Source organism: Macaca nemestrina, chromosome 10, assembly GCF_043159975.1.
Source record: "Macaca nemestrina isolate mMacNem1 chromosome 10, mMacNem.hap1, whole genome shotgun sequence".
In the NCBI taxonomy this organism is placed as follows: Eukaryota; Metazoa; Chordata; class Mammalia; order Primates; family Cercopithecidae; genus Macaca; species Macaca nemestrina.
The window spans coordinates 142,828,802-142,856,656 of NC_092134.1; the positions used below are offsets into that span (position 1 = coordinate 142,828,802).

General features: G+C 49.2%; 1 protein-coding gene across 6 annotated transcripts in view; it reads right to left on the reverse strand.

Annotated features, from left to right (window-relative positions):
* LOC105463809 (beta-1,4-N-acetyl-galactosaminyltransferase 3) overlaps positions 1-27,855 on the reverse strand; it is a 103,271-nt gene that overhangs the window by 34,809 nt on the left and 40,607 nt on the right. The gene's annotated exons all lie outside the window — the stretch shown is intronic.

The following is a 27,855-nucleotide window of genomic DNA, read 5'->3' on the forward strand; positions in this document are numbered from 1 at the left end:
AGGTATCGTCATCTCCATTTTCGAGATGAAGAAACAGAAACAGAAAGGCAAAGTCATCAGCTCAAGGCCACACAGTGAACACGATAATCCATGTCAAGTATTTATTACCCAGAACATCATCAGCCTTTAACACACGGCAGCTTATTATTTGCGTTATTAGTCATGATGCTGCAGATCTGGAACTCACAATTATTTCTCCTGACGCCTGGTCTGATTCACACCCAAGAGAAAGGGAGTCTGTCGCTGCCCAGGCTGGCATTGGTGTTACAGATTCTGTGCTGGGACTGCAGGCCTGAGCCTCCCAACTCCACTCCAGGGCTAAAACACTTCAAAGCACTTTCAACTTAGCAGGCAAAACATTCAGATTAAGTTCTCATGTTAATAAAGACCCGGGACCAACTAGCTGACCCACAACACGCCAGAACCACGGCCCATGACGGGAAAATCTCCCCTGAGTCAGCCTAACACATAGCAATGCTCAAACTCCTACCAATGCCCAACAGGGCATTTTACAACGTACGTGGCAAGAGGTATTGCTTTTGCTCCTAAGTAGTTGTGATAATGGCAATATTAATAGCAGCTAACCTTTACCGAGCACTTATTATACGCAAGGCACTACGCGAAGAGTTCGACTTCACTGCGTAAGGTGCAGATAACGTGCACATGTGCATACACGTCACTTCATGGTAAATGGCAAGGGAGCCCAACATATATCTCCAGAATCTGTTCGAATCGTCTGTGATCTACGCTGGGAGTAACATCATCGGCCCCAAACGAGTTGGGTTCACCTCACCCATCACTCCCACATCTTACTGCTTGCTCATGTGGAAATGAACTTTGCCATCTACAGATGTGACTGGGTGTAGACTGCTCAACCCGGTGGATGGCACAAGTCCATCACAAGGGGAGCAAAAGGGTTAACCCCAACCCCAGCTACAAGCAAGCGCTCCGTATCAGTAGGGAACCTGGAAGCAACTCATGAATGCCAACAGAAGAGGTGGAGCTGAGAGTAAGCCGGAAAAAGAGGTGGAAGCAGTGGGTGTGGGGGTAACACCTGCAGGCAGAGACGCAGAGAAGCCCTTCTGAAGCTCTGACTCCAGCCTTGGGGCAGGGATCCATTAGAAAGGGCTTGCTCCTGGGCAAGGGTATGCAAGAGGGTAAGGACTGGCCCTAGCAGGGCCCTAGGAAAGCGAGGGAGAAGGAGAGGCCTGGGAGGGCTGGTTCCACGTACACCACCACATGGAAGGACCCGAAGATCCAGGGTGAACGTAGATGACTGGCTTAGAAGCCCCAGGGTCTGTAGAGAGAACTGTCACCGGACACTCAAACTGGAATGAGAAAAGGTGATGAAATCCAGAGGAACTGAACAGAAACACAGCCCTTCGCCCACTAGTGAGCAGGAGGTTGTCAAGGGAATGGACAAGAGGCCATGACATCCAGGCACAGTTCCACAAAGCCAGGCCCCAGCACTGAGTCCTGGGAGGGAAAAGCAGGGCCTGCGGCTCTGTCCTTGGAGAGCACGTGGGGCCAGTCACACGTCCTCAGCAGGGCGAAGCTGCTAGGGCAGGGCCTGAACCCCACCAGAAACCTCAAGTGGCGCAGAGAGTGAGGGGTGAAGCCAGGGGCCTGTCACCTGGGAGGGAGTCTCTAAGGCAAACCCAACGCTCCAGTGGCAGAGTCCGGGTGTGTGGCTAAACCTATCCTTTCTAGTCCATGATGCCCCAGGGAACCTGATGCAAGAAAAATTATTAGTAATCCAACAGTAATAGCTAGCGCTGAGATGTTAGGCATTTATGTAAACATACATAGGCCTGTTATGTTTATAGTAAATGAAACATTGGGTGTTTTATTTCATATAATAAACCTCACTGGGTGCAGTGGCTCACACCTGTATTCTCAGCCACTCAGGAGGCTGAGGTGGGAGGATGGCCTGAGCCCGGGAGTTCAGGCTGTAGTGCGTTAGGACCGTACCTGTGAATTGCCACTGCACTCCAGCCTGGGCAACATAGTGAGACCCTGTCTCTAAAAACATTTAAAGATTAAAAATTAATAGAATAAACCTACAGGAAAGGAAGACTTAGAGGTTAAAATTCTTGCTAAAAGTCACATAGGCCGTAGGTGACCGAGCCAATATTTGAACCCAGGACAAAAGCCTGGGCACTAAATTCCACTACTCTCTATGGGATGTGCTTGAGAATTTGTGCCTGCCTCCACTATCACCCTCATTATCACCTGGTGTCAGGTACCACCGAGTCACCAGCTACCCGTTCCCCATCCCCTCTCCAGTGACCTCCTCCTCACCCACCCACCCACACTTCACACACACACACACCCCCACCCCAGACCATTTTCTTATATTCTCTCTCATTTGGCCACTAACATCTCTCCATATAAGCCCCCCAAATGCAAGGGAGAGTGTGGAGACCCAACTCCATTGTCCCATAGTCCCAAAACAGCTGGAGAATTGGACACGAGCGCATTTGAGCATGGGCCTGCTCCCCTCTTCCCGCTTCCAAGCTCTTCCTTCTCAACGTAAGCCACCCAGCTGTGTGTCTGCAAGCAGACGCTGCCCTGGCCCCATCTCACGCGCCCTCGCAGCACAGGTGTGCACGGGGGGGGCAAGTGAGGAGCAGCAGAAAGGTGGACTCCTAAGGCCTCCCAGCTCCTCTAGACGAGCAGATGGATATGGGTGGGGCCATGATAAGCCTCTTCCCCACCCTCCCCTGAGCCTGCTGATGCTCACAGCCAGGGCCAGAAACCTGAAGAACAGCCAGCTGTGCCTTCCCCCGGCTTCCAGCCAAGCTGGCACCTGAGCTACTGAAATGGCTGTGGCTGCAGGCAGGCTGAGGTGTGCAAGCTACGGGCACAAGGGACTATACCTACTGCCCCACTGGGTGCCACCTAAGGGGGTCCAAGAGAGGGTATCTGAGCCCACACCAGGTGTTTGCCTGGGTATTTCTGCCCTGCTGTCAGTGCTTCCTGTTCACCCAAACGTCCCTGCTTGGCCCAAACATCCACACTGAAGTACAAAACCAGCCGGGTGTGGTGGCTCACACCTGTAATCCCAGCACTTTGGGAGGCGGAGGGTGAAAGATTGCTCGAGCTCTAGAGTTCGAGACCAGCCTGGACAACATGACAAAACCTCGTTTCTTAAAAAAACAAAACAAGGCCAGACACAGTGGCTCACGCTTGTAATCCCAGCACTTTGGGAGGCCAAGGCAGGTGGATCACCTGAGGTCAGGAGTTCGAGACCAGCCTGACCAACATGGAGAAACCCCGTCACTACTAAAAAAAAATACAAAATTAGCTGGGCTTGGTGGTGAGTGCCTGTAGTCCCAGCTATTCGGGAAGCTGAGGCAGGAGAATCACTTGAACCCGGGAGGTGGAGGTTGCGGTGAGCTGAGATCACGCCATTGCACTCCAGCCTGGGCAAAAAGAGCAAAAACTCTGTCTAAACAACAACAACAACAAACTAGCTGGGCATGATGGCACGCACCTGTGTTCCCAGCTACTCGGAAGGCTGAGGTGGGAGGATCCAGCCCAGGAGGTAGAGGCTGCAGTGAGCCACAAGTGTACAACTGCACTCCAGCCTGGGTGACAGAGTGAGATTCTATCTCAAAAACAAACAAACAAACAACAAAAACACAAAGTCTAAAACCAAGGGGGCAGATGAGAGGAGGTAGGAAGAGGGGGCAGACGCCCTTTCTATTCCACTGCCGCTGCTCTGGGAATGTGGAGTCCGTCTGGACCCCGCCCGGCTCAGTAAATAGCCATTCCCCAGGCTGTGAATTTGATCAGAAGAGGCCACAGAAGGTTTGACCAGGCCATGATCACCTCTAAGATATCGTCATCATCATCATCATCATTACAAAAAAATAAAACTAACACCTACAACATTTAAGGGCCCATTTAGCAGTAAGTGCTGTGACAATCACAGCCACAAACACAGTCCTGTGAAGGGGAATTCTGACTTAAGACCCTTGATAAAATGGGATGATTTAGGAAAATCTAGAAGTAATAGAGTCAGGGACTTCTAAGACCGGCCGAAGCCCATGGACCTAGCGAAGGCCCACAGAGGCGTTTCCAGGGTCCTTCAGATCAGTCCTGACTTTTCTGAACCCGTCAGGCTGGTCTTTTCCGATCTTCTTTCTGCCCTGGGAGAGGACGAGCTTCTGCACGCAGAGGGAAGATGTGGGGCAATCCTCTTCCTTCCTGGAGTCTTTCAAAGAGGACGTGCAGGGGTGGTCAGGAGTAAGCGATCAGCAGGCTGAGAAAGAATGAGCTAACGAGTCAACCAACCACCAGCAGGCATTTACTGAGCACCTGCTGTGTGCTGTGCTTAGTCCCACCAGCAGGGATTTACTGAGCACCTGCTGTGTGCTGTGCTTAGTCCCACCAGCAGGCATTTACTGAGCACCTGCTGTGTGCTGTGCTTAGTCCCACCAGCAGGCATTTACTGAGCACCTGCTGTGTGCTGTGCTTAGTCCCACCAGCAGGCATTTACTGAGCACCTGCTGTGTGCTGTGCTTAGTCCCACCAGCAGGCATTTACTGAGCACCTGCTGTGTGCTGTGCTTAGTCCCACCAGCAGGCATTTACTGAGCACCTGCTGTGTGCTGTGCTTAGTCCCACCAGCAGGCATTTACTGAGCACCTGCTGTGTGCTGTGCTTAGTCCCACCAGCAGGCATTTACTGAGCACCTGCTGTGTGCTGTGCTTAGTCCCACCAGCAGGCATTTACTGAGCACCTGCTGTGTGCGGTGCTTAGTCCCACCAGCAGGGATTTACTGAGCACCTGCTGTGTGCTGTGCTTAGTCCCACCAGCAGGCATTTACTGAGCACCTGCTGTGTGCTGTGCTTAGTCCCACCAGCAGGCATTTACTGAGCACCTGCTGTGTGCTGTGCTTAGTCCTCTGCTAACCGCTGTGATAACAGAAAAGTGCCAACGGAGACATTCAGCTGCACCCTTCCCTAGGTGCAGTTAGTTCGGACGTCCACGGACCTGTGGATGTGCCCTGGCACACTTACTCATGCCCACAGGCAGGGCACACACAAGCCAGTTCTGCATTATGCAAACAAGCAGACCTCATTAGACGTCAGGGCTAACTGGATGCTAATGACATGATGCCGCTCATTACGTTTCCATTTCTTAGGCCTGCAGGAACCTGGGGCAGAACGTTCTGCAAACAGTTTCCGGGACTGGGAAACTGGTCTTCAATGTCCTCAAGAGTCCGGGAAAAGCAACGGAGATGCAGGAAAACCCTGACTCTGTGAGACGGTGATGGAGACGTTTCAGCAGAAACATCTTCAGAACTCACCTCACGTTCACCACTGAACATGGAAGCTCTGAACGGTTTGGGGCCACAGTGGGACAGTAGCCCAGTAGCTGGTCAAAAGCCTGTGCTCTTCCTCCTGTTCCTTTCCAGGTGAAAGGAGGGAGGTGGTTTCCATAGTTGGAGGCCTACAGGGACACACGCGTTATAGAAACAAAGAGAAGGAACCAGCATGAAAAAACTGACGATTGGAAAAAGAGTGGGAGAGGAGAAGAATGTAGTCAGGAATGTGGCTTTGAAAAGAAGAAAAGATCACGAGGTCAGGAGATCGAGACCATCCTGGCGAACACGGTGAAACCCCATCTCTACTAAAAAATACAAAAAACTAGCCGGGTGCGGTGACGGCGCCTGTAGTCCCAGCTACTCGGGAGGCTGAGGCAGGAGAATGGCGTAAACCCGGGAGGCGGAGCTTGCAGTGAGCCGAGATCCGGCCACTGCACTCCAGCCTGGGCGACAGAGCAAGACTCTGTCTCAAAAAAAAAAAAAAAAAGAAAAAAAAAGAAAAGAAGAAAAGAGAGCATCACCTCACCAGCAACCGAGAGACATGGGGAACAGTTGATGATAACTGTGTTATTGGCTGGGCACAGTGGTTCGCATCTGTAATCCCAGCACTTTGGGGGGTTGAGGTGGGCGGATGACCTGAGGTCAGGAGTTCGAGACCAGCCTGACCAACATGGTGAAACCCCGTCTCTACTAAAAATACAAAAATTAGCCAGGCATGGTGGCATGTGCCTGTAATCCCTGCTACTCAGGAGGCTGAGGCAGGAGAATCGCTTGAACCTAGGAGGTGGAGGTTGCAGTGAGCCAAGATCGCACCACTGCACTCCAGCCTGGGCAACAGAGCGAGACACCATCTCAACAACAACAACAATCAATCAATCAGTCAAATTGTGTTATTTATGAAGAGGTTAGACTTGTAGGCTGACTACAGTAAGATGCCAAAAGGGACCTGGGTGGGAAACAATACTGTTTACAAAACCCTCCTCCATACATTAACCCACTTAACCCACCACCAAGTTTAACAGAGGATAGTGGCAGGTTTAACACAACGAGTTTAACCCACCACATGCATTTAACAGAGGATAAACACAACAGCTAGCGAATGTGCATTTGCCCAGGGCAGTCATCATGCTAAGCACTTGACATAAATGGTCTTGTTTAATCTTCATAACAATCCTTTAGATAGGTATTAATATTATTCCCATTTTACAGATGAGAAAACTGAGGTCCTGACTGGTAAGGATGGTGCACACCTGCCCAAGAACTCACAACATCTAGATAATAGAGCTGAGATTTAACTCGTTTGTTTTCTTTTCTTTTTTTTTTTTTTTTAACATCTCTTAACAAGTATCTTACACAGACCCTTTTGTTTGTTGAATACAAAAGCAATGGAATCCGAGGAAAGCAGAAAGAGGTATGGCCCTGAGGCCAAAAAAGTTTTCCAGGCCCACACAGGGACTGGGTTTGGGACCAGCAGCCAGGAGCCACAGCCACCCCGCCCTCTCCCCACCTGATGGCTCCTTTTGGAAAACACACTGTGATTAAGCCCTTTCTCTTTTCTGCATCAGGCTTGAAAACAAAAAAGGTACGTTATCTGATCTGGAGGGCTGCCAGCTGCTGGTATGCGGGGTCTGACGATTATAACTTGCCAAAGTCAAACTGAGGTTGTTGTAACCTGTCCTTGGTAGCAATAAGTGGGACAGGGAAGGCATGTATGACAGTAACTTTGTTCTCCAAGAAAGGAATATGGGGATCTGCTTTCCTCCTCCCCATGAAACGTCATTTTAATGGGACTTCAGGTTAGCCCACCGCGGGGTGGAGGAGTGCGTTGTATATTGTTTTGTCAACCATCCCACCACGGATCGGTCGGTCTATCCGATGTGTGATTTTTTGTTTTTGTTTTTGTTTTTGAGACGGAGTCTCACACTGTGGCCTGGGCGAGAGTGCACTGGCAAGATCTCAGCTCACTTCAATCTCCACCTCCCAGATTCAAGCAATTCTCCTGCCTCAGTCTCCCGAATAGCTGGGATTACAGGCGCCTGCCACCACCCTCAGCTAATTTTTTGTATTTTTAGTAGAAACAGGGTTTCACTATTTGGCCAGACTGGTCTCGAACTCCTGACCTCGTAAGCCGCCTGTCTTGGCCTCCCAAAGTGTTGGGATGACAGGCGTGAGCCACTGCGTCCAGCCTCTATCCGATGTTTTCCATCAGAGCTGATTCATCTTCTTATTCTTATTTTTATCCCAGTGCCATAAATCATTTCCATTTTGCGGATGGAGACACAGAGACCTGCAGAAAAGTTAACTGATTTGTTCAATGTCAAAGGGAAGCCTGTGCTAAGGACCGGACTGGAGACGAGGCCGTTGATCCCCGGCCCAGGACTTTGTGCACCACAGCACAGCACCCGCCGGAGCTGCTGGAGTTAAGTGAGCTGCAGGCAGAGCGTTCCCGGGGAGGACGCCGGCTGAACCTAACCTAGGCAGGGGCTGAAAATCAGCACCATGCAGAGGCAAAAACCAGGTCTTGTTTGTTACCAGATTCTCACTGTATAAATGAGTTAAAATTAGTGGTTTCAACACATCCCCGCTTCAGAAAAGGATTAAATTGCCTGGGCCTTTATATTCTCATTATATAAACCAGGCATTTGATGCACGTGGAGTGAACGAACGAACGAAGGAAGGACAAGGAGGGTTGAGAGGCCTGGCGTACTGATCATGCTAGAACCGATTAGGCATCGTGACCGATTAGGTCACGATTCTGGGCTAGGGACCGAATGAAGTGACAGACACTGGCCCTGACATTGAGAAATTAACAACCAGCTGAAGGCTGTCCCAGCACCCTGTGGACACTCACAATGGCACACATGTCAAAGGCACAGCCCAAAGGTGCTTCGAAGGAAGTGCTTTCTTTAGGGAATGCTTTCTCTCTTTTTTAAATTTAATTTTTAGGGGGAGTGTGTATTTAGTAAAATACCTACAACATAAAAGTTACCATTTTTTATTTTATTTTTTTGAAACAGTCTCCCTCTGTCACCCAGCTGCAGTGCAGAGTACAGCGGTGTGATCTCGGCTCACTGCAGCCTTGACCTCCCAGGTTCAAGCAATCATCCCAGCCCAGCTCCTAGATAGCTGGGACCACAGGCGCGTGCCACCATGCCTGGCTAATTTTTTTTTTTTTTTTTTTTTTTTTTGGTAGAGACGGGGGTTTCTCTGTTGCCCAGGCTGGTCTTGAACTCCTAGGCTCAAGTGATCCTGCCTTCTTGGCCTCTCAAAGTGCTGAGATTACAGACGTGAGCCACCATGCCTGGCCCATTTTAACCATTTTAAAGTGTACAGTTTAATGGCATTAAGAACGTTCACACTGCCGTGCAACCGTCACCACCATCCACCTCCAGCACCTCCCCATCTTGCCGAAATGAAACTCTGTTCCCGTTAAGCACTAAGTGCCACTTTCCCTCCCCCCAGCGCCCGGCAACCACCACTCTACCTTCTGTCTCTCTGAATTTGACTCCTCACAGGATTTGACCTCACAGAAGTGGAATCAGACAACATTTTTCCCTTTGTGTCTGGCTTTTCTCACTTCACATGTTCGCAAGGTTCGCCCATGTTGTGGCACGTGTCGGAATTTCCTTCCTTTTTTAAGGCTGAATATCCCATTGTATGGATAGGCCACATTTCGGTTATCCATTCATCTGTCATATACACTTGGGCTGTTTCCACCTCCTGCTATTGTGGCAAATGCTGCTGTGAACATGAGCGTGCAAATCTCTCTCAGAGCCCCTGCTTTCCACGCTGTTGGAAGGCATGTTTTTTTTTTTTGAGACGGAGTCTCGCTCTGTCGCCCAGGCTGGAGTGCAGTGGCCGGATTTCAGCTCACTGCAAGCTCCACCTCCCGGGTTCACGCCATTCTCCTGCCTCAGCCTCCCCAGTAGCTGGGACTACAGGCGCCCGCCACCTCGCTCGGCTAGTTTTTTTGTATCTTTTAGTAGAGACGGGGTTTCACCATGTTAGCCAGGATGGTCTCGATCTCCTGACCTCGTGATCCGCCCGTCTCGGCCTCCCAAAGTGCTGGGATTACAGGCGTGAGCCACCGTGCCCGGCCCAGCACGTTTTTTTAAACTGCACACAAGTAGCAGGTGCTGCAGGCCAAGGGAGGCCAGGCTGCTCTCTTCTTTGGTGGCAAAGCCCATGTTTGATGGAGAAAGCAGAAAGTCCGGGAAACCTTGGGTGGAAAGAGGAGGAGTGGCAGGTGAGTCGAGTCAGGTTGGGGCAATCCCAGCCAACAAGTTTAAAAAAAAAAAAAAAAAGAACTTCTGAGTGAGCCTGGATTAGGGCTCTCCCCAGGCACAGGGAGGTCCTAGTCCACTAGCCTGTGTGGAAGTCAGCAGTTCCAACACATCCTAGCTTCAGAGAGAGGCTAAGTTACCTGCTCCCGTGGAAGCTCCAGCTCAGTGCCGATAGAGGTCTGTACACTGTTGGTTGCCTGTCCTCAGTAAGGCCGGTACAGGAACTTAGAGCGAGCATGTAGAATTAATGCAATTTGACATTGCGGCAACATCAACGTGTGATGGTGGAATCATCTCGATGCACATGTATTTTGGATGTTTTGAACCCCTGTGGTGAGTCTCATGTTGTGCAAGCCGCATACTGGGATTGTGCAGCAGGACCATGTCGCTCAGTGACGGACCAGAAACTGCAAACAAGGCGGGAAAAACTGGTTCTTCACAGTAGTTTCTTCCAGTTAGCATCACGGGCCTGCCTCCCCGCCCTCTCTTCCTTCCTAACTCAGGACAAGAGTAATTCTGGGAAAGACCACAGAGTAGAATCACAGAATCAAAGACAGAACCACACCACAGGCCCCGGAAGGGCCAGGAACCACAGCAGTGATAAGGATCTCCGCAGCTACCCAGTGACCCGGCTCCAGACACCTCGGTGTGTCTCCCCTTAGGATTCACATTCCCAGGACAGTCTAAGTGACTTTAAGACGTAAATTCCTGGGAAAGAGGGTCTAAGTGACCCCAGGATTCAAATCCCCAGACGTCCCATGGTGGTGGAGGGTCGGCCACATCAGCAGGAGTGATGACGAGAGCCCTGCTGGTAGAAGGACCACACGTCCTTCTAACTCCATTAGAATCGTGGGTGGGGAGCGGGCGATTTTCTGAATCTTCCCTGTGAAAACAGCCTAACTCTGAATAACTGATTGTTACTCCTAAACCAGGGGTGCGACTTCTCTGAGAGTCATTACGTGTTTAATGCAAACGCACATCAAATGCAGCTGAAGGTATCAAAGATACAACCATATGGAGTTAGTTTTCCAATACTGGAGAAACTTTGCAGGACACGTGGAAGATGGAAGAGCTGACTATTCAGAATGTCCCCTGGAAAAGTGGGTTCCCGCACAGGCAGGCAATGCACAAGTATTTCTCGGAAAGTTAAGATAAAACAGTCATCTGTCAGAGCCTTTGAAAGCGACACTCCAATTCATATAGACACATTGGAGACGGGAGTCTCGCTCTGTCACCCAGGCTAGAGCACAGTGGCACAATCTTGGCTCAGTGCAACCTCCGCCTCCCGGGTTCAAGAGATTCTCCTCCCTCAGGAGAATCTCCTACCCTCCTGAGTAGCTGGGATTACAGGCAGGTGCCACCACGCCCGGCTAATTTTTGTATTTTTAGTAGAGACAGGGTTTCACCATATTGGCGAGGCTGGTCTCGAACTCCTGATCTCAGGTGATCCGCCTGTCTTGGCCTCCCAAAGTGCTGGGATTGCAGGCATGAACCACTGAGCCTAGCCTCCAATTCATTTTTAACTATAGTTTTTTTAAAAAAGAAAATTTAAGAACTGTTGCTGTCTAGAGAAGCTGAGAGATCATCATTGCAAGCTCTAACATTCGACATGTTAGTAAACTGAAGCTTTGAAGACGGAGACCATTGTCTGAGGTAACAAAGCAAGTCAGAGGCAGAACCAGGACTAGAGCCCAGGTCTCCAATCTCTGGTCTGAGAATCTTCAGCTCAGACCACACATCCAGTCTCTAACGTGTGGGGCTGTTCTCGGTTTTGAGCCTGATGAGGACGCACAGCAGTGTCAGGAGTGGTAGTAAAGCATTTAATAGTTTGGAATCCTAAAACTGAACACAGCCCCTCTTGGGGAAACAGTCCAAGTCTAAAGAGGCAGCCTGGAGAACAAGCTTCTCTGAGAATCCGAGACCCTACAAGCTTAAGTCCAGACTAATTATAAATCTAGAATCATTTTTTCTTTCTTTGAGATAGCGTCTTGCTCTGTCACCAAGCCTGGAGGCAATCACGGCTCACTGCAGCTTCTAACTCCTGGGCTCAAGCGATCCTCCCACCTTAGCCTCCTGAGTAGCTGGTACTACAGGCATAAGCCACCACGTCCAGGTAATTTTTATTTTATTTTATTTTTTGTAGAGATGGGGTCTTGCTATGTTACCCAGCTCGGTCTTGAACTCCTGGCCTCAAGCGATCCTCCCATCTTGGTCCCTCTAAGTGTTGGGACTACACATGTAAGCCATCCCGCCCAGCCTAGAATCTTTTATCATATAAAGCAAGCTTTTGAGCTCTTCAGAAGCATAAGCCACGTAACACTCACCTCTGAGCCCTCCTTTGGCTTTAGCCTAAAAACTCTTCCTGTGCACTCACAACGGTGCATTCTTGGCTAACTGGGGTATAAGAGGCCTAGCTTTCGGCCTGTCTTGGCTTTGGACACGCCTTCCTCACTAAGCTTAATCATTTCCAGCTAGTGACTTAAAGGTGAGGCGCGGGACTCTCCCTGACACTTGAACACTTGGAGGCCAGTGCAGGGTTATTAATTGGCCTGATTTCAATATTGTTGTGCCTCAGGGAAGAGGGAGGTCTGAGGAGAGGCAGAGAGATGGGAGAACCGTCCATGAGTGGGGCAGTTGGAACACACACCACATTTATTAAGTTCACCATCTTCTTTGGGTGCAGTCTGTGGCACCCCAAAATAATTACAACAGTAACGTCACAGATCACCACACCAGATGAAATAGTAATGAAAACATCAGAAGTATTGTAAGTATCACCAAATGTGACAGACATGGAGCAAGCGCACACGGCTGGAAACACGGCGCTGATAGACTTGGGGCGTGCACGTTGGAAACACGGCGCTGATAGACTTGGGGCGCGCACGTTGGAAACACGGCGCTGATAGACTTGGGGCGCGCACGGCTGGAAACACGGCGCTGATAGACTTGGGGCGCGCACGGCTGGAAACACGGCGCTGATAGACTTGGGGCGTGCACGTTGGAAACACGGCGCTGATAGACTTGGGGCGCGCAGGGCTGGAAACACGGCGCTGATAGACTTGGGGCGCGCACGTTGGAAACACGGCGCTGGGAGACTTGGTGCACACACGGCTGGAAACACAGCGCTGATAGACTTGGGGCGCGCACGTTGGAAACACGGCGCTGATAGACTTGGGGCGCGCACGTTGGAAACACGGCGCTGATAGACTTGGGGCGCACACGGCTGGAAACACGGCGCTGATAGACTTGGGGCGCGCACGGCTGGAAACACGGCGCTGATAGACTTGGGGCGTGCACGTTGGAAACACGGCGCTGATAGACTTGGGGCGCGCAGGGCTGGAAACACGGCGCTGATAGACTTGGGGCGCGCACGTTGGAAACACGGCGCTAGGAGACTTGGTGCACACACGGCTGCCATGACCTTCCATCTGTAAACAAAGCAGCATCTGTGAAGGGCATAAAGCAAAGCATGATAAAACGACGCGTGTGCCGCTCCGTGATCTCTCGTAACACGCTGCACGGAGGGAGAAAACAGCTTTTCTGTGCACGGACAACCACTTTTTTAAATAAACGAGCAAACGCAAGTATACTTGAGAAGAGAGAGGAGTGGAGACTCACTGGCTGGAAAGCAAGCTAGGAGGGAGCCCCCACAGGCACGTCGTCGATGTTATTTATGTTTTCTTTTGACCTCTACAAATAAGAATCTGTTCCCTGGACTGCAGTGTCATTGTTGAAATATCTACTTTAGTTCAGGTACTATTAGTCACAATCTCATAAGGTAATTTCTACTGATCCACTCTTACCTTTCAGCAATGCAACGAGACGTCGACCCTTATGACGGACGGCTGATTAAACTACCGAGCAGGGTTTTTACATCCCGCACAGCTCTATGTCTATAGAGAAAAGTAGAGCAATAGAAAAGTGAGACCCTTACTAAATCAACTGGTTATTCGATGTGTTAGTGACCATATTTTCTGAACTCAAAATCAGGATATGTGATCTGGCTATCGCAACAGAATATTCACATCTCTCCTGGAAAACCAGGCCGGTTACACTGTTTGACACCGTTATCAGTTTCAAAGACCTCTATTGTCCTTAGTCTCTCACATTCACTAAAATCACTGGTCAGAGGACCAGACGGGACTGCTCCATACAACTCTATCTAACCCATGTACAGCTGGGTCAACAGACATGTTGCTAAAGACACATGGATAGCTTTAGAGGATAAAAGTTTACTCCAAGGCCGGGCGCGCTGGCTCAGGCCTGTAATCCCAGCACTTTGGGAGGCCGAGACGGGCGGATCACGAGGTCAGGAGATCGAGACCATCCTGGCTAACACGGTGAAACCCCGTCTCTACTAAAAATACAAAAAACTAGCCGGGCGAGGTGGCGGCGCCTGTGGTCCCAGCTACTCGGGAGGCTGAGGCAGGAGAATGGCGTAAACCCGGGAGGCGGAGCTTGCAGTGAGCTGAGATCCGGCCACTGCACTCCAGCCTGGGCGACAGGGCGAGACTCCGTCTCAAACAAAAAAAAACAAAAAAAAAACAAAAAAAAAGTTTACTCCAAAACCCCATATCCCATGTCGTGTCTTGCCCCTAACCCCCAGCAATTTCTCCCACCGCTCCCTTTTCCCCGAGCCAGTGCATGAATCCAGGGCTACCTCCATGCTGGCAGGACATGACCACTGGCCCAAACCATAGGCAGAAGTGGAAACAGCAGCAGAACCAATGCTAGGTCAAATATATGTTGAAATTCCCCCACACAGAGGACATAACGAGAGGGTAGAAAGCTGAGAACATGAAAGGGGCTAACCTGGCCAACGAGAGAATACTTTCCGCAGAAACAACCCTAGGGTTATGGCAAGCGCTGCTGAGGGCTGAGTGAGGAGCTCACCTCTTGCTGATGAGACTGCAGTCGCTAAGTTGCTAAGAAACAGCAGTCGTTCAACTTAAATTTGTGTCCCTGATTCGGCTGAAAGAGCCTCAGTGAACCAACACATCAACAAGGTCTGGTGGGAATCAAAGAGAAAATCAAGGATATCTAAGAAGATGAGCTGATAAAAAGCTGCTCGGGATGGGATGGATGACTCTGATCCTTACCAAAAAAAAACAAAAAACAAAAAAAAAGCAGAAAGATAAAGAGAGACGCTTTGGGGAAGGAGCCAATGCTCCGAGAAAGCTCCAGGATGAAAGGCGAGGGAGCCTTATTGCCAATGAGCCGGATTCTGCCAGCAGTGAACATTTGAACCCTTCAGATCTGTGTGACTCTCATTTTACCTGCATGATGCTTAAATGGTTTCTGAAATGTTCTCCTAGTTGAGGTATTTGTGAAGACAACTGAGGCACAGAGAAGTTGCATTGTTTTTCTTTTGGCTTCTTGAGCATAAACTTTGATATTTAATGACCTGTGATAGCTGCCGGTATCCTAGGAATACATAAAACCCTTGAGAAGCTATTAACTGTTTAGCCTTCCCAGGTCTTAGGGGAATATGTTTTCCATCTTTCAAAGAGCCTGTTGTAGGCAATTTGTAGGGTAAGATGCAAATATTCCCTTGAGTGGGCTGAGGCACTGAGCTAGGTTTCCCTGGAGTTCACCACCATATAAAAAGATACAGGCTTCTCACAAAGACTGCACAGTCTGATATTTATTTGGAACTGGCTTCTTGGATCAGTTTATTAGCATTCTGATGGTTGCACGAAATGGCTTACGGTGGGAAGAAAGCTTTAAAAGAGACCTGAAAGAAGAAGCCACATGGACAGACAACAAGCTAGATTTTCGAAGCATCTATTAGGTATATAGTCAGTCCTTGGCATACACAGGTTCCATAGGTTTCATATCCGTGGATTCAACCAATAGCGATTGAAAATATTCAGAAAAATAAAAAACAATATAACGATAGAAATTACAAATCAAGAATATACAACATAACAACTATTTACAATGCTATGTAAATGCAAACGCTATTGCATCGTATTAGGTATTAGAAGTAATCTAGGGATGATTTAAATATATGGGAGGGGCTGGGCACAGTGCCTCATGCCTATAATTCTAGTACTTTGAGAGGCTGAGATGGGAGGATAGCTCAGAGCCCAGGAGTTGGAGACAAGGCTGAGCAACATAACAGACCTCATCTTTACAACCACAACAACAACAACAACAATTAGCCGGGCATGGTGGCACACGCCTGTGGTACTAGAGGCTGAGGAGGGAAGACTGCTTGAGTCCCTGAGTTGGAGGCTGCAATGAGCTATGATCACCACTGCACTCCAGCCTGGGGAACAGAGTGAGACCCGGAGTCTTAAAAAAATTATATGGGAGGATGTGTGTAGGTTATATGCAAATACTGCACCATATTTTATAAAAGGGACATGAGTATCCTCGGATTTTGGTATCCATGGGGAATCCTGGAATCAACCCCCCGTGGATACCAAGAGACAACTGCACATAGCTGCCTTGTCTGGCTCTGAGTGGATGTTCGAAGATGGGTAAGAACCACCTGCAGAGCCAGAAAGATCTGGAATTGAATCCCCGCCCTGCCACATTTTAGCTTGTGACCTTGGGCAAGTTCCTTAATATCTTTAAACCCAGTTGTTTCACCCCCCTACTCCCACAATTCAGCTGGAAAGATGAATTAGGCACATGAATGGATGAATTTCCAACGTACAACAGCCCCGTAAGGTACTATGCTCCCGACTCTCCTAACGATAAAACTGAGGTTTAAAGGTTCACATGGTCTGTCCCAGACCTTACAGGTGGCTAAACTGGGATTCAAACTAATTCTGTTTGGTTTGAAAGGCCACACTCTTCCCACTACTGCCTGGTTAATCCTCATTCCGACCCTGTGAAGCCAGCACTGTGGAGCCCCACTGGTGAGGAAATGGAGGCCAAGGAGCCGGTTTGGGTCAGGCAGATAAGTCACGGCTGACGGTTCTGCGTGGCCGCTAACGCACGGCGGGGCTGGAGCTCACACCCGGCCGCCTCTCCCGTGCTTTCCCCGCGGCACGGCCCTGCTTCACGCAGGAAGGAGGGGTTTGATAACGTGACAAGGACATAACTGCGCACTGAGTCAAGTCTCCTGGAATCGAGAGAGGCGGATTCTGGTGGTCAGGGAAAACACACGGTGAAGTAGGTCATGAACAGGCATTTTGGGGAAGGTGGAATTGCTGGGTCTGGGAACATAAATAAATCCTGAAATCAAGTAAAATGGAAATAAAACCACTGTCCCTGAAGAGACCTAGATTTTACAGAGCCATCTCCAACCCCCTGGCCTCCCACAAGACACCTGTCTTGGGTTCCTGACTGAAACCCAGAAGCTTTATTTCTAAAATACAAGTAACATACGCTTCCCTCCCTCCCCCTAGATCACAGAGTGCAGAAGCGTGTGAAGCAGAAGGTTACGATTCTCCTGTAATCCCTGATCTTCTCCCATGGGCTACTCCTCATCTTTTTGCTAAATGTTCCTCATTTGTCCTTTAACCTTTGAACACTGGATTGCTCACCTTAGGGTCAGTCTCTGATGATCGTCTTTGCCATCAACACGGCTGCCTTGCTGATCTCAGCAGGTGTTTTGGAAAACCGTCCGTACACTGATGAGTTCCCAGCCTTAGCCTGACCACTCCCTGCGCTCCCCACTTATACAGCCAATTTTCTTACTCACTCTCTCACTTGGATATCCAAGGCATCTGAAACGTAACCTAACTCTTGATTTTTCCTCCCAAACCTGCACCTCTCCATCCTGTAAGTGACAACTCCAGCCTTCCAACCACCCAGGTCAAAAATCTTCAAACTACTTGATTCCTCTCCCCATATCCAATCCCTCAGCAGGTCTCATCAGCCACACTTTCAAAAGCCGTGCAAAATCTGACGACTTCTTCCTCCTCCATCTCCACCACTCCAGTCCTAGACATCATCGCTCTTGCAGCCCCCTTGTATCCACCCCAGCACCTATGGTCTAGAAGCAAGAGGGACCCCACCAAAATGTAAGTCGGGCCATGCCAATCCTTGCTTAGAACCTTCCAGTGACTTCCCAAACCACTCAAATACAATCCAAAATCCTTCTGATGGCCAATGAGTAAAGTTTCTTGGGGAAAGACCCAGTTTACACTGGTTGCCCTGACAATTATTAATAGTACCTGCTTTCACTCTCAAAACTATTCCAATTTAAACAATCAATTATATGGTTGCTCAACTAATAAGGCCTTACAGATTAAATCTCCGACCTTGTCTCCTATCTCTTTATCACCATTTCATTCCAGATACCCTGATCTCCTTGCTGTTCTTCCAATATGCCAGGCATGCTGTACCCCGGGCCTTTGCATGTCCTCTACCTAAACCACACTTCCCTGAGAAAGTTTCTTGCCCTCTTTACTCAGATCTCTGCTCCAATATCAGAAGACTTTTCTGATCAACCTATATATAATAACACTCTACCCCCAGCCTATCACTCTATCTTTCTAACTCTGTATTATTTTTCTCAACAGCATTTATTACCACTTGACATATTATGTGTGCATGTGTATAAAATCTGTCTTCTCCCCACACATAAATATTTGAATATATGTTCCACGAAAGCAGGATTTTTGTCCACTTTTTTCATTATGCCTAGCACATAGGTACTTGTTCAACAAATAATGTTACTGATAATAGTATCCATCTAGGCAGCAGGGGGAAGAACTTTAGAGTCAGGTGCTAAGACATCTAGCTTAATCTCTAAGCCTTGGTTTTCATCTCTGTAAGACAGCTATATTAGTAGTATTTCCCATATGGGGTTATGAAGATCAAATGAGAGTGGCATACGGTAAATGTTCGATAAATATGAGATGATAAAAATAATAAGAGCTAACACATTTAGCATTTATAATATGCCAGGCAGTGTCTTAAACATCTTACAGATGTATCCCTTTTAATTGTCATTAAAAACCCTTTGAGGCCGGGCGTGGTGGCTCACGCCTGTAATCCCAGCACTTTGGGAGGCCAAGGCGGGCGGATCACGAGGTCAGAAGATCGAGGCCATCCTGGCTAACACGGTGAAACCCTGTCTCTACTAAAATACGAAAAAAAAAATTAGCCAGGTGTGGTGGTGCCCGCCTGTGGTCCCAGCTACTCGGTACTTGGGAGGTTGAGGCAGGAGAATCGCTTGAACCCTGGAGGTGAAGGTTGCAGTGAGCCGAGATTGCACCACTGCACTCCAGCCTGGCGACACAGTGAGACTCCATCTCAAAAAAAAAACAAAAAAAAAAAAACAAAAAAAACCCGAAACCCTTTGAGGTAGGTACTATTATTGTCTCCATTTCACAGATGAGGAAATTGAACTTCAGAGAGGTTAAGCACTTGCCACATGGCTAGTAAGTTGTGCAGCCAGGAACTCAAGGTCTTTGGTTCCAGAATTTGTGTTGTTTCTTTCGTTTCTTTCTGAGAGAGAGCCTTGCTGTCGCCCAGGCTCAAATGCAGTGATGTGATCTCGACTCCACCTCCCGGGTTCAAGAGATTCTCCTGCCTCAGCCTCCCGAGTAGCTGGGATTACAGGCTCCCACCACCAAGCCTGGCTAATTTTTGTATTTTTAATAGAGACGAGGTTTCACAATGTTGGCCAGGCTGGTCTCGAACTTCTGACCTCAGGTGATCCACCCACCTCAGACTCCCAAAGTGCTGGGATTACAGGCGTGAGCCACCGTGCCCGGCCAAGGAGGGTCTATTTTTAAAATATAGATTGGCTTATACTATTACATATTATCCTGCAATTTGCTGTTTTTCCTCTCAACAATAATGTCACGAACATCTTTTCAATTATTTAAAAATTTTGCTGTTTGAGTCATATAATTCATCTGTGACCCGGTGCATGCTTCTTTCCTGCCTGGGAAAATTGATGTGTGGCTGAAATGGGAGTGACAATGTTGATCTACCTTAACTGGCAAGAGAAGAAGAAATTATTTACAAACAAGTACAGAACCATTTCACACCCACTAGGACAGCTGTCATTAAAAAATCAGACAATAACAAGTGTTGGCAACAGACAATAACAAGTGTTGGCACAAACACAGAGAAATTGGAACCCTTGTACATGGCTGGCGAGAGAGTAAAATGGTGCAGTCGATTTGGAAAAATCTGACAGTCCCTCAAAACACAGAGTTACTATTTGACCCAGCAATTCCATTCCCAGGTATACACCCAAAAGAAATGAAAGCCTCAGAGCATTATTACTCCCAATAGCCAAAAAGCAGAAACAATGCAAATGTCCATCAACTATGAATGGAGAAGCAAAATGTGGTCTATCCACACTGCAGAATATTACTCAGCAATAAAAAGAAATGGGCCGGGCACAGTGGCTCACGCCTGTAATCCCCATGCTTTGGGAAACTGAGGTCAGAGGATTGCTTGAGGCCAGGAGTTAGCGATCAGCCTGGGCAACACAGGGAGACCCTGTCTACACAAAATAGTTGTGAGCTATTGTCAGAGGTGTTGGAGCAGCTCCACCTTGAATAGGGGCTGGCTAAAATAAGGCTAAGACCTGCTGGACTGCATTCCCAGTAAGTTAAGGCATTCTTAATCACAGAATGAGACAGGAGGTCGGCATAAGATACAGGTCATAAAGACCTTGCTGATAAAACAGATTGCAGTAAAGAAGCCGGCTAAAACACACCAAAACCAAGATGGTGATAAAAGTGACCTCTGGCTGTCCTGGCTGCTACACTCCCACCAGCGCCATGCCAGTTTACAAATGCCATGGCAACATCAGGAAGTTAACCCTATATGGTCTAAAAATGAGAGGCATGAATAATCCACCCCGTCTAGCATATAATCAAGAAATAAGCATAAAATGGGCAACCAGCGGCCTTCAGGGCTGCTCTGCTTATGGAGTCGTCATTCTTTTACTCCCTTTACTTTCTTAATAAATTTGCTTTCACTTTACTCTACAGATTCGCCCTGGATTCTTTCTTGGCAAAATCCAAGAAGGTGGAAGGTGGAAGATGGTGGAAGATGGTGGAAGGTGGTGGAAGGTGGTGGAAGGTGGAAGGTGGAAGGTAGTGGAAGGTGGAAGGTGGTGGAATGTGGAAGGTGGAAGGTGGTGGAAGGTGGGAGGTGGTGGGAGGTGGAAGGTGGTGGGAGGTGGAAGGTGGTGGAAGGTGGAAGGTGGTGGGAGGTGGAAGGTGGTGGGAGGTGGAAGGTGGTGGGAGGTGGAAGGTGGTGGGAGGTGGAAGGTGGTGGGAGGTGGAAGGTGGTGGGAGGTGGAAGGTGGAAGGTGGTGGAAGGTGGAAGGTGGTGGAAGGTGGTGGAAGGTGGTGGAAGGTGGTGGAAGGTGGAAGGTGGAAGGTGGTGGAAGGTGGTGGAAGGTGGTAGAAGGTGGTGGAAGGTGGAAGGTGGGAGGTGGTGGAAGGTGAAGGTGGAAGGTGAAAGGTGGTGGAAGGTGGAAGGTGGTGGGAGGTGGAAGGTGGTGGAAGGTGGTGGAAGGTGGTAGAAGGTGGTGGAAGGTGGTAGAAGGTGGTGGAAGGTGGAAGGTGGAAGGTGGTGGAAGGTGGAAGGTGGTGGAAGGTGGAAGGTGGTGGAAGGTGGAAGGTGGGAGGTGGTGGAAGGTGGTGGAAGGTGGTAGAAGGTGGAAGGTAGTGGAAGGTGGAAGGTATCTAAAAAAGAAATTAGCCGGGTGTCGTGGCACACGACTGTAGCTCAGCTGCTCAGGAGGCAGAGGTGGGAGAATAGCTTGAGCCTGGCAGGCAGAAGTTGCAGTGAGCTGCCACTGTACTCCAGCCTGGGCGACAGAGTATAAGACCCTGTCTCAAAAAAAAAAAAAAAAAAAAAAAAAGAATAGGCAAATCCATAGAGACCAAAAGGAGAGTCGTGGTTGCCAGTGCTGGAGGTGGGGAGAATCGGGAGTGACTGATGTGGGTTCGAGGTTCCTGTCTGGGGTGAGGAAAGAGGTGGGGAGAATTGAGAGTGACTGATGTGGGTGCGAGGTTCCCTTCTGGGGTGAGGAAAACGCTCTGGAATTAGGCCGTGGCGATGGCTGCACAGCCCTGTGGATACAGCAGCACCAGTAAATGGAATACTCAGATGGGCGTTGAGAACCTGAGGCCGACTTACAGCCTCTACTCCTCATTCCACTTCAACATCTGGGGCTCTCCCTTCTCCCTGCTTCCCAAAGCATCTCCACTCCCAGTTTAATTATGACCATCCCCAGAGGGCTGGCAACAGGTTTCTTTTCAAAGCAGCTCTGTAGGGTTTGCACCGCCCCTCCCGCTCATACCCAACCCCCTCCTCTTTGTACCCAGACCGTTTACTTATTAAACCAATTAAATTAAATGACTCACATTGCACCCTTGGGCATGAGGCAGGTAAACAGCTCACATGAGTCTGACCTGCACTTGAAAGGGCCTGTTTCCCTCCCAGCCCAGCGAACTCCCCTTACCAGCCCCCCAGCGCCCAACCCCCCTCCCCCCACGGAGTGTTTCTCAGATCACAGTGGGAAGAGGATCAGGGGGAGCTGCTAGCCCTTCCCATTGTACTTTCTCACCCCCAAGGAAGACCACACCCACCCCTCAGAGTTGACACAATAGCCTTCTTATTCCACTGCTCACAAAGCCAGCAGGCAGCCAGCTCAGCATCGCAGAAATCATCGGGAGCCCTCTTGCCCGCCCTTTGCTGCCACATCTTACCCCTGCAGCAGTACTGGCGCCATTTCTCTGGGTGCCCCGCCCCTGTCATGCCTGCTTTGAGCTGGATGCTCTGGAGATGCCACGCAGCTAGCTAGGTTAGGCAACCTGGGCCCACCGCTCATCTTGCCTGAAGAGGAAAGGGAATGGTTCCGATGATTTCTCCAGGCTCCAACCTGTGAGTTTTCAGTGCAATAAATGTGGACTGAACTCACTCAGCCCTGGAAGGGAACAGAGGTATGCCAAACAAGGACTCAAGAAGGACACAGTAGGTCTCGTAGGGGTGAGTGCATAATTTTAGTGAAATGCAGCAAGGGATGAAACTGGGTGTGTGCGGAATAGTGTCCTGGTCTCCTCTCCTTCTTGCTCCCACCACCCACAGCACATTTCTCTGCCCTGCTGAGCAGGGCACTGGGTGGGGACACACATTAACAAGTCTGGCAAGATCTTCCCTAGGCCACACTTAGAATAACCCAGCTCTCCTCTCAGCACCTCCTTCCAAACACCGCCTCGGAGGCATCCCTCTGGCAGAGTCTGGAATCCAGGAGGGAAGTGTGATTTGAGTCAGATCCTGTCCTGGAGGGGAACCACATCCTCCTGCCACCCCGCTACCCAGGCATTTCCGGCTTTGTGTATTTATAAGACTCTCTTAAACTAGGTACCAGCACACAGGAGCGGAGACCTGATTTAGGTCAATGAAATCAGCACTCGGGAGAATAACGACACCCTGAGAGCAAGTTGCTGTTTTTTGTCCTGTTCCATATCCGGGTTTCAGTATCATCTGAATCCCCCCGAAAGCCTCCCTCTGTCTCCATTCGGTGTTGCTTCCCAAGTTTCTCCTGCCCTGGAATTCTCCCTTTTTCCTGTCCTCTCCGTATGAAGGAGTTTCCTGAAGCATAGTGGCCCCAGGCCACCTTCTAATGTTCATTTATGATTAAGTCGTTGCATTTTGCAAAGCACTTCTCAGCTGTTCACAAGCCCATCCATCCCCTCCTAGGTGGGATCTGAGTTCTCAGAGGGGGCTGGGGGTGGGGCAAAGGTACAGCAGTTGGTTCGTAGGTGCAGGTGTGCAGGTGTCCTCCACCCCATCAGCCTCAGACACGTTGTCCATCACCTTTACTTATTTATTTTGAGTCGGAGTCTCGCGCTGTCGCCCAGGCTGGAGTGCAGTGGCCGGATCTCAGCTCACTGCAAGCTCTGCCTCCCGGGTTTACGCCATTCTCCTGCCTCAGCCTCCCGAGGAGCTGGGACTACAGGTGCCCGCCACCTCACCTGGCTAATTTTTTGTATCTTTAGTAGAGACGGGGTTTCACCGTGTTAGCCAGGATGGTCTCGATCTCCCGACCTCGAGATCCGCCCGCCTCCGCCTCCCAAAGTGCTGGGATTACAGGCGTGAGCCACCGCGCCTGGCCGTCCATCATCCATCATCTCTGAAGTGCTGGATGACAGGCAGTGATGGGGAAAGCAGTGTTGTCTAAGTGTGTCTGTCTTACACACCTGCTGGGTAAGAAAAGCCAGTAGGGTTACGTCTCCACCTCTCCTTAGTGGGGCACCTCCCTAGCAAGGCTCTTAAAGGCATGTGCCTCTGCCCAGGCACGGGTCACACGCTGTCCCGCCAACCTCACAAGGCTGCGTGAGAGGAGAAGACCCTGGTTCCCTGGCTCCTCAGTGAAAAGTAATTGTGTATGGGAGGCCTGCTGGGGCACTTTGTAGCGTGAGACAAAGAGGTGTCCAGTTCTCCCTTACTGTGGGTGAAGCCCTAAGTCTGGGAGGTTCAGTCCTCATAGCACGTTTGTAATCTCTGCTTGGGTAAGAACAGCCTGGAGCTCTGCTGGAAGGGCCTGTGCAAATGAGAGGTCAGAGGGAAAAGGTCACGGGCGAAGAGCTGAACATGGGTTTTGGAATAGCGGCAAATATTAAGCGAGAGGAATAAGGCCAATTGGAGGCTGTGCCCAATTCTGGGGGACATCTGCAGAGAACCAAACCTTAGGTATAATTTAAACATTAAAAGGCTGTTTTATTCCTTGAGACCATGAGTTTGAGACCAGCCTGGGCAACACAGTAAGACCCTATCTCTATAACAAACATTTAAAAATTAGCCAGGCATGGTGGCGCACACCTGCAGTCCCAGCCACTCGAGAGGCTGAGGCGGGAACATTGCTCAAGCCTGGGAGTTCGAAGCTGAAGCAAGCCACGATTGTATCACTGCACTCCAGCCTGGGTGACGGAGCAACACCCCGTCTAAAAAAAACAAAAGTTGTTTCAAAATATGCACTGGTCGTTCTGAGGTAACGGCGACACTGTGAAGGATCTGGAAGCTTTCTCTTCATTAACGAATATGAACTGGATGTCCTCCTAGGGACAGGTCTGGGCTGGCGGGGCCAGCGGAAGAGGCAATAAGAGAAGACATTCTGTCTCCACTGGCTGTGGGACCTTGGGCCAAGTCATTTTTCAGATCTCTTCCAGTTATAATGGATGATCATCAGAAATTTCTTTCACAGGTTAATATCAACCCTCTACTCAAGCACTCCTGACAGGTGTCCACCAAGCTACTCCTGGATTTCCAGGGACAGGTGTCCACCAAGCTACTCCTGGATTTCCAGGGACAGGTGTCCACCAAGCTACTCCTGGATTTCCAGGGACAGGTGTCCACCAAGCTACTCCTGGATTTCCAGGGACAGGTGTCCACCAAGCTACTCCTGGATTTCCAGGGACAGGTGTCCACCAAGCTACTCCTGGATTTCCAGGGACAGGTGTCCACCAAGCTACTGCTGAATTTCCAGGGACAGGTGTCCACCAAGCTAGTACTGGATTTCCAGGGACAGGTGTCCACCAAGCTACTCCTGGATTTCCAGGGACAGGCGTCCACCAAGCTACTGCTGAATTTCCAGGGACAGGTGTCCACCAAGCTAGTACTGGATTTCCAGGGACAGGCGTCCACCAAGCTACTCCTGGATTTCCAGGGACAGGAATGTGCTGTATGCCACAGTCACGGGCTCTACAGCTGGATGACTCATGTTGCTACCTAGAGCTTTTCTTTGGTAGGGCCTCCTAGAATAAGCACCACCGTTTTGTGAGAAAGTGCTTCAACCACAGATGTAAACTCTTGTATATAGACACAGAGCCACTCGCAGGGTGTAGGGTGTGGGGTGAGGGATGTAGGGTGAAGGGCGTGGGGTAAAGGGTCACCACAACAGCAGGCCACATGGCTCCTTTTCTCTGAGCTCTGTCAGTTCATTTACATCCATGTTCTGTGTTCCCACAGCGTCCAGATTCCAAGACAGCGGAAGCGTCTGTCTAATCCACCAGACAGCACCCAGGCCCAGTGACACTTCCAGACAGGGGCTCTGTGCCAAGGGCAGTGTGAAATGATGGGGCAGAGCCACTCAACAGAACACCGTGGTGAGTGAAAAGGGTGTGGAAGGCCGCACACACTAACCCAGAAAGGTGTTCAAAACATATAGTTATGTGAAAAAAGGTTGCCATATATATATTACAAAAGTGACGCTATCAAAAAAACACTTAACACTGTCACGGCCGACAGGAACTTAGGGAGACCCGATGACTACAGAGGTCCCGGAACAGAGAAGGGACATCGGAAAGGAATTCAGGATACAGTATGAACTTGAGTTAATAATAACATCCGATATGGGTTCATTAATCATGACAAAGGTACCGGGGCTAATGCAAGATGCTAATAATAGAGGAAACTGGGTGTGAGCGAAGTGAGAGCTCTCCAGACTACCTTTGCAATGTTGGGTAAATGTAAAACTATTCTAAAATTAAAAATTCATTTTAAAATGCACTTATAAGTATCGGGGCTTCCATGTGTATTTGTGTAAGTATCACAGAGGCACAGAAAACACTTAGAAAGCATATTACATTTTTTATGGTGCTTACTTCTGGGAAAGTACCTTTTAATATTATATACCTTTGAATTTTAAAAAATAGAAATGTTTTTAAGTAGAAAAAAGAGATGGAAATGAAAATATAGGAAGATAACCACCTTAAAATTCTGCCATATTTCACTGTTCCTGTGACTGAAAGAGCAGTGGGCTAGAATCAGGAGATTGAGGTTTTGGTCCACGTTCTTTCACCAGCTTTGTGATCCCAGGGACCTCTTGATCCTTGGTTTTCTTAGTTATAAAATGATGATATTTAGGGACCATTGTAAGTGTTACACTCTATGATTTGATAATAAACACACAAATGAAAGAACTATTTTCCTGTTGTTAGCAGATCCATCATGGGGATGCCTGAAATAATAAAGCCTTCCTAATGAATTTAAAATATTTCAGTTCCTAAAAAAAAAAAATCTGAACTGCATAGAATGTTTCAGGGACATAGCTATAGGTATATACTGTATCCGTGCTGTATAAGAGGTTAAAAACACGAGAGAGACAAATTGGGTTACACTCTGATTTATAAGAAGAGTATCAGCTGATGCTTACCTGGCTCAGATCTATGCAAATGAAAGAAGACAAAAATAGATGGATGGAGTTGCAAATGGCAGCTCTCCCACTTGTCACTGATCTAGGGCTCTTCATGGGAGAGAGTTTAAAAACCTTGGCGGGCTCCACAGAGCTTTGTCTCCAGCTCCTCGGCCTCCTCCCCCAACTCCTATCAACCCCAGAAGCAGGATAATTTGAGAGGCAGACCTATTCAGACCCCTCTCTCTCTGCAGATAGCAATCCTGGGCCCCAGTAACATGAAACAAGGGTCTTCAGGACACTCTCCCCCATGACAATGAAGGGTGGCAGGGAGACAAGACTTCAGGCAGTGGGAACCTTCTGAAAATGGACAGGAAAGCATGAGAAAGGCCAGAAAATGCAAGTCCAAACTCAAGCACGGGGCAAATTTTCCCCCCGGCAAATCTCAGCAGGTGCCAATTCTTGATTTCAGGTTTCTCCAAAGCAATTCTCCAGTCCAAGAAGGATCAGGGTTCAAATGGGTGGGCAGACGGCCCTGCCTTTCCCCGCCGGGCTTAGGGAGTCCGGGGCTGGAGGCTGCAGTGGGAACAGAGGAAAGTGGGCTGCTGTAAGGGCCACTGATGCTGCTGTCAGTCCTCTGGGCGAGGTTGGCCTGGCGGTCACTGTCCCTCTGCTCTTTCACCAGCTGTCAGTTATTCTAGGAGGAGCGTGAAGCCCCAAGTTGTCTCAAAACAGAGCTACCAAATAACTAATTAATTCACTCATTACATAGTATAGAACATCTGTCAAAATCTGTGGTGAGGCTGGGCACGGTGGCTCACACCTGTAATCCCAGCACTCCAGGAGGCCAAGGCGGGCGGATCACAAGGTCAGGAGATTGAGACCACGTTGCCTAACATGGTGAAACTGTCTTTACTAAAAATACAAAAAAAATTAGCTAGGCATGGTGGTGGGCACCTGTAATCCCAGCTATTCTGGAGGCTGAGGCAGGAGAATCGCTTGAACCCAAGAGGCGGAGGTTGCAGTGACCCGAGATCGCTCCACTGCACTCCATCCTGGGCAACAAGAACGAAACTCCACCTCAAAAAAAAAAAAAAAACCTGCGGTGAACTCTTTTTAAGACTATATATTCACATAAGGGTTTTTGTCGGGGAGGGCAGAAGG